This window comes from Takifugu flavidus, unplaced genomic scaffold (genome assembly GCF_003711565.1).
Source record: "Takifugu flavidus isolate HTHZ2018 unplaced genomic scaffold, ASM371156v2 ctg799, whole genome shotgun sequence".
In the NCBI taxonomy this organism is placed as follows: domain Eukaryota; kingdom Metazoa; phylum Chordata; class Actinopteri; order Tetraodontiformes; family Tetraodontidae; genus Takifugu; species Takifugu flavidus.
In genome coordinates this window covers 7,704-15,111 of record NW_026622409.1, presented here as the reverse complement: position 1 = coordinate 15,111, position 7,408 = coordinate 7,704, and the positions used below count along the sequence as shown (strand labels likewise).

The window sequence follows — 7,408 nt, the reverse complement described above, 5'->3', positions numbered from 1 at the left end:
ATCATTGAAGTTCTTTAAGTTAGTTGGACCATATTCAACTGGTGTGAGGGTGATGTTTGGTCACCCGCGCTGTTCGTTTACTAGACTCAGATCAACCACACAGACAACAGGTGGCCTTGCAAGGGAGAGCCGACGAGCAGTTCAAGCTTCCTCTCTCAACTCCGCCCGTCTGCTGCTCGCTCTCCTCTTTTATTTGGTGCACACAAGATTTATGTCAACCTGACCTCATGATTCCTTCTCCGACTTCTCGTGTCCTTGAACATGGTACTCTCAGTGCTGGGTACCTAACAGCATCAACACTTGGTTCAAACACTCATACATTCCTTTTCTTAAACATTCCTTAAACATTCTAAATCTACTTACTATACTCACTATAGCATTGAAACGATAACAACAACAATAATTCTTCTCACATTTCCCTCCTGTTTATCGTTAAATGCGTCTAGATTCTCATTGTCAGTATTACATCTTTTCATTTCATGAAATTTAAATGCATTACGTCATTTTCCTAGAAACACATTTCTTACACTCAGAGTTCAACATGGGTACAGCTTAAGACATCTTAAACATTTCATTTACATCTTGCATCACATTTGTCCATTCTTCTTCTGATTCCTCTTCATCGTTGTCCAGTAGAGATCGTTCTTCCACCTGCAGCAAAGTACTAGTAACAGCTGATCCCACGAGCCGGCCAATGCAACCCCGAACAAGAGGTACTACACAACAAGCTAGTATGGCTAATACTAGCAGCACTATCCCTATCATCATTCCTATCTTGAACAACAGTTCCCTCCACCTTGACAACATCCCTGTAAGCCAGTCTGGTGGGGGACTACCATCATCAATCATAGCTCTCTGTAGTTTAGTCAAATTTTCAATGCGCTATCTATCAGGTGACCGTCCGCATCATTCTCTGGGATGAACGTACAACAGTAATCTCCTACCATTGCACACACTCCTCCCTGGGGGGCCGTTATGAGATCTAAGGCCATCCTATTCTGCATGGTCATCAGTCTTAGCGCTGTCATTTCTTCCTTGACTCCTGTGAGAGCAACTTTTGTCAAATTAGTAAATACTTTCAACCTGTAATCAACTGTTTCCAATCTCAATATGTTCTTTCCTATTCCTAGCCACGGAAAGAGTGTCATGATCACTTTATTTCCGGTTGGCCAATGCTTAAACTCTCGTGGTACATCTGTGCCCCACACTGAGTCATGTGGTTTGAACTCGTCATTCAAATCTCTCCTGGAACGCAACTGTGGTGCAGATCTAGCATTAGCAGCATAAATTATGACTGTATGATCATTGAGATGTACTGGAGCACACACTCCTGACCAGTTTGCTGGTAGGTCTGCATACGCATTGTGTCCACATAACCACCATCCCTTATTCACTAATTGCGTGCCTTTGTCTCCTGGCGCGAAAGCGGGATAGTTACATGTACAGTTATAACCTTCTGGACACCTCTGTGTTGCTTCATCTAAGGTATATGCACCACATAAGTGCCGGGGATCATCAATACACTCCTGTTCACACTGTTCGGAACTTTTATTTTGCTGTAGACACGTTCTCCGATAAGGCCGACCAGTTGGAGTGTTAAACCTCACATCACGACTGACTCCCAGTGCGCATGACGTATAAACAACTTTACAGACATCCTTGTGTAATGACCCTAAGTCTCTACCACCACTCCGTGCATAACAGTATGTGTGATTTATTGCACCTAGCACAGGGAATCTGAATCTGTTGGCTTTCCCTGTCATTGTCCGTAGTGGCTCTTGGGTGCAGTTGCTGCGAGTGAACCACGTTCCGTCCAACAACTTGAGTGTGAAGTTCGTGTCACGGCTTAGCCCTATGTGGACGAAGCACTGTCCTACACTCCCTGTCATCGGTTCAGCAGTTACTCGCGTGTGTATGCACAGAAACTGGTAGCATAGAACAAACATAACAACGAGAATGATTCTGTGTCCGAGCTGTGAAATTAGCATAGCGCCACCATGTATTCAAACTGTAAGTGTGTGAGGACTCTGGATTTTGTTCTAACCATGAATGTTCTAAGTGGCTAACTACGGTGCGTTTAGCGCGCGCGTAGCTCTCATCCTGTCTCAGAGCATCTTTCTGTCCCTGATTACCTCCCTCCTGTCGGAAATTCCAAAGACCAAAACTCACGAGTCCTGCCGTCACAGCACTCACCACAATTAGGAAGAACAACTTCATTTCCTTTTAGATCCTCTTCACAGGTTCCGACGGGGTTCAGCCGTTGCTGGACCTATACAGGCCGTCAGCCGTTTACGGAGAGTCCGCCACTGCTCCCTCGCCTTCACCTGGAAGAATTTTCTGTTTTTTACAATGTGAAAGGTGTATCCACGACAGTTTCCGTCCACTCGAACTGCAGTCTTTGTGGTCAGCTGTACTTGATAAGGACCTTCCCATCTAGGCGTGTTCCACCTCTTCCGCACAAACTTCTTCACCCACACGTAGTCGCCCGGTTGAATGGGTTCCTGGGGGGTGGAATCTGTGGAAGACACAGGACTAGGCAGAACATTTACAGTATTCACACATCGGTTAAGTAACACTTTTTTTAGATAATCTGCTATTGTTTCCTCAACATGTTTTAGCTCATTTGTTGTTGCAAAGTATGGTAGGCAATAAGCGCCCATATAATGCTTCAAAGGTGTGATGCCTGTTTTCTTGTGTGGTGTTATGTGCATCCATAATTTCACCAGGTCGAGACAAAACATCCAGTTCTTTCCTGTCTCGTCCATACACTTCTTCAGTCTGTTCTTAATAGTACCGTTGACTCTTTCAACCAATCCTGCACTCTGAGGGTGGTATGCGCAGTGATTCTTCAAATCAATGTCCAAAGTTACTCCTACAGTTTTCACTATCTCATTTACAAAATGGCTTCCATTGTCGCTCCAGATGACCTTCGGGATGCCAAACCTGGGAATGATCTCTCTACATAAAACTTTTGCTACTGTCAGTGCATCTGCTTTTGCTGTAGGGAAAATTCTCTACCCACCTAGTAAATCCATCTAACACTACTAGACAATATTGTTTACCTTCACATGGTGTTAGCTGAATAAAATCTAGAAAAACTGTGTGAAATGGATGATTTGGTAATGGTGTAGTGCCTGCAGGGGCCTTAAGGGCTCCCTGTGGGCTGTGTTTTACACAAATAGCACATTGTGAACAAAATGTTTTTGAGTAGGTATGAAATCCTATAGTGTAATAATGTTCATTAACCATCTGTACCATCCCTCCTGTTGAGACATGGCATGGCCCATGGCTCACTAATGCTGCCCATTTATGCATATTCCGGGGAAGGATTGGCTTGTTGCCTATGGTTAACAGTCCTTTGTCATCCAGTTTGGCTCCTCGCTTCTTCCACGTGGCCTTTTCTTTTTCTGGAGCACTTTGTTGCATTTCTTTTAGAATATCATTATCTGCAGGTTCTAAGGTAAATGATTCTTCATTATCAAGAAGTGTGTTGTTATTTGCTGCAGCCTTTGCGGCTCTGTCAGCAAAGGCATTGCCTTGTGAGACTGCGTCTGTGTTGTTAGTGTGTGCAGTGCATTTACATACAGCTATTTTGCGTGGCTGCTGTACTGCTGCCAATAACTTTTTTAACAGTTCTGCATGCATGACCGGTTTGCCGGTCGACGTTTTCATCCCTCTTAAATTCCATTGTTGAGCAAACACAAACAGCGTGGAAAAAGCATATTGACTATCTGTATAAATGGTAACATCTTGTCCTTTGCTTAGTTCACAGGCACGTGTGAGTGCGACGAGTTCTGCAGCTTGAGCAGAATAGGAGGAGGGAAGTGATTTCGCCTCCCCACCTCAGTTGCTGTGACTACTGCATAGGCAGTTCTAGTGCGTCCACAGTCATCCTTTCTCGATGATCCATCCACAAATAGTGTCTGTCCTGTAGTCAACGCGACATCACTGAGATCTGGTCGCGGCAGGACCTTGGTGGAGACCTCATCCAGGCAGTTGTGCTGGTGTCCCTCTTCTGCGGTGGGTAGCAGCGTCGCTGGTTTAAGGTCGTACAGCGTCGAATCGTCAGATTCGGCTGAGACAGCAACACTGCCATGCAGGAAAGATGACGTGCGGGCGACAGGAATGCTATCTTACTTTGTAGCAGCAGTATTGACACTGCATGTGGAACTAGCAAAGTTAGCTCATGATATAGCACCACTCCTGCGGAGGCTTTTACTGCCTCAGATGCTGCCACCACTGCTTTAACGCATGGTGGGAGTGCACAAACTACGGAATCTAGCTTGTGGGAGTAGTAGGCCACTGGCTGCCTCTTATCTCCGTGTTTTTGCAACAAAACTGAAGTCATAAAATTACCTTTGCAATCTACGACCTGCTCAAAAGGCTTCTGATAGTCTGGCAGCTTTAACACTCCAGCACCTACAAGGGCCTGCTTTGTGTGTATAAATGCTTCTTCAGCTTCAGGGGTCCAAGTTAACACATCAGTCATTGCTAAGGGATTATCATACATCAATGCTTGTAAAGGGGCAGTTATTTTCGCATAATCTAAGATCCATGATCTGCAAAAATTCACAAGTCCTAAGAATGACATCATCTGCTTCTTTGTTTTTGGTTTTGGAGCTTCAAGCACTGCTGTTTTCCTCGACTCGAGAATAGCTTTGCCATTATGTGTCAAAACATGGCCCAGATAAATCACTTTCTGCTTCACCAGCTGCAGTTTACTTTTGCTTAATCTATGGCCTTGAGCGGCTAGCCAGTGTAGCAATGCTAGCGTGTCTGACCAACAATCTGCCTCTGTTTTTGACGCCATGAGGATGTCATCCACGTAGACGAGGATTTGACTTCCACACGGAGGTTTAAACTTAGCTAACGATGACATCATTACCTGAGAAAAGATTGTGGGACTCTCACAGTAGCCCTGAGGTAACCTTGTCCAGGTGTACCTCCGTCCTTGAAACGTAAACGCAAACCAAAACTGGCTGTCTGGATGTACTGGTACAGAGAAAAATGCATTGGATACATCTATCACCGTGTACCACTGATGTTCAGGGTTTAAGTCATTCAGCAGAGTGTATGGATCTGCGACTAAGGAGACCTAGGGACCACTGCAGCGTTTACAGCTTGCAGGTCCTGCACCATCCGCCAGCCGGTAGATGGTGGTGACTTCCTTACTGGAAATAGGGGTGTATTTACAGGGGATTCAGGACACTCTCTGATGACTCCTGCTTTAAGCAGTGAGTTAAATATCGGAACAATACCCTCCTGTGCATCAGTCTTAAGGGGATATTGCCTCTGAAATGGTCTATAATCTGATTTAGGAATTATTTTTACAGGTTCTGCTCCTTTTATAAGACCTACATCTGCAGGTCCTTCCGACCATAATTCAGGGGGAAGCTCTTTCAGCTTCTCCTCTTCCTCCTGCGTGAGGAAGATGTTTTCTTCTCATGAACTCTGGTCTGTGAGGTGCGTTGCTGGATGTGTCAGCAACCATGTTTTAAGGGGAATGCGCCACACCTGGAACTGATCATTAAAATCAACCTCACCCTTAGGCCTATAGGGCAGGCTGCTCCAGTGTTTTACGTCACATCCCAAGTCTTGCCATCTTTTCTTAAGCGGTTTAGCAATAGAAACATGTGGTACAGAACCTGACACTTTGAATAGTGCTGCTGCTTCGGTGGAAAGGCTTCCTGCTGTGCAGACAGCTGTCTGACCACACACATATAGATGCATAATTACAATCATTTGTGGATCTTTGAGTTTAGCAAACTTTTCTGCATAGCTTGATGTGCCGTGTGGGTCTGATTTACAGAATCCACCAGTGCGCTCCACGTGCATGGTTACATGCAGGTCAGTTTGATTGTGGAGCTGGGCTTCAGGCTGTAAGTATGACAGAGCTTTACCATATATCATAGTGATTGGGTCAGAGAATGGAGGGGGCTGCTTTTCAGGAATGTCAAGTGACCAAAATTTACTGCACACTCTCCTTCTCTTACCCACAGATTAACCATTCTATCTACAGACCACATCCTTCGGCTGTGGTACGAATCATCAACTGAAGCTGAGAGATAAGATCTCTTCCTAACAGATTTACGGGACATGTGGTGGAGATCACGAAAGGGGCTTTAAGTGTGATTCCACTTACAGGGTCACAAACATCTACAGGAACTGACATTCTTTCTTTAGTTATGAGACCATTTGCTGATCTCACAAAAATCTGTGTAGAAGTTGGTGCCAGGGCTATTGGATCTCTAATTACTGATTTACCTGCACCCGTATCTACTAAGAATGTTAAAGAATTACCTAACACGGTCAGTTGTATTTCTGGTTTGCCTTCAGCAAACAGGAAGATGGTTTCTAAGTCTAAAACATCTTCTAAGTCATCTTTTTCAAATTGGTCAAATTTTGTGCCCTGATTTGTTTAATTTTTGTGACATCTTTTTCCGGTTCTAGTCATTGCTGAGGTGGATTAGAACCTTGCTGCTGTCCTCTATTGTATCTCTGGTCACGTTGTTTCTTTCTGCAATCACGTTCCCAGTGTCCATAATTTTTACAATAATGACACTGATCTTTTTCACTGAAATTGCCTCCTCCTCCCCTTCCGCCTCGGCCTCGCCCACGTCCTCGGCCTCGGCTTGGGAGAGGGTTGGCATTGAAAAACATGCCTGTTGATTGATTCTTACTTTTTTGGCATTGTCTTTCAGCATGCATAGCATGTTGTTCATAGCGGTTTAGGTTACTAGTTCCGAAATCAACTAATTGTCTCTCTACCCATGATTTTATCTCTGATTTTGATCCCCCATGTATAGCTTGCTTTAACTGCTGTTGGTAGGGACCTTCTGGTTCTTCCGCATACGGAATTCCACTATTTTTTCGGAACACATCTTTCATTCTCATGCTATAGTCTTCAAAACTTTCGTCAGTCTTTTGTCTCGTGGCCGTAATGGCGCTGTAGTCAGCTCGTCTGGTAAAAGTAGTTCGCATGCGCTCGTACAGTCTGTCAAGTCTGTCATTTAGTTCTTGGCTGTTAGGCTGCCATGGTTGTTGAGTGGCTGGATCCACTGGGACCCAATCTCCTCTAACAGTGCCCCATTTCTTGCCATTAACGCACATGAGGACTTGCTGGGTTTCAGTACCGTTAGTATGGTAACTTCTTAGTAACTGTCTTATGTCTTGGATGCACAACTCTATGTCCATTTGGGGCAAGGTTATGTCATCACAAGCTTTTTTACAGTCTTCTGGAGTCCAGGTTCTATACACCAAGATAGTAGGATCTTGACCCTGCACACCGGCTTGTGGATTTGCAACCTGGATCAATGGGTACATCTGCACAGTGTTGTCCTGCATGTGATAATTTCTGTACTGGGCTCCCGATGGAAAGGGACCCAAAAAGGGATTAGTGTTCAGAGCC

General features: G+C 44.7%; 1 long non-coding RNA gene across 1 annotated transcript; it reads right to left on the bottom strand.

The window, feature by feature from the left end:
• Positions 1-111: 111 nt before the first annotated feature.
• LOC130521222 (uncharacterized) lies at positions 112-2,641 on the bottom strand. The gene is made up of 2 exons (XR_008949231.1): positions 2,194-2,641; positions 112-651 (listed from the first exon to the last, which is right to left on the bottom strand). It is a non-coding gene; the product is annotated as an uncharacterized LOC130521222 (long non-coding RNA).
• Between the last annotated feature and the right edge of the window lie 4,767 nt (positions 2,642-7,408).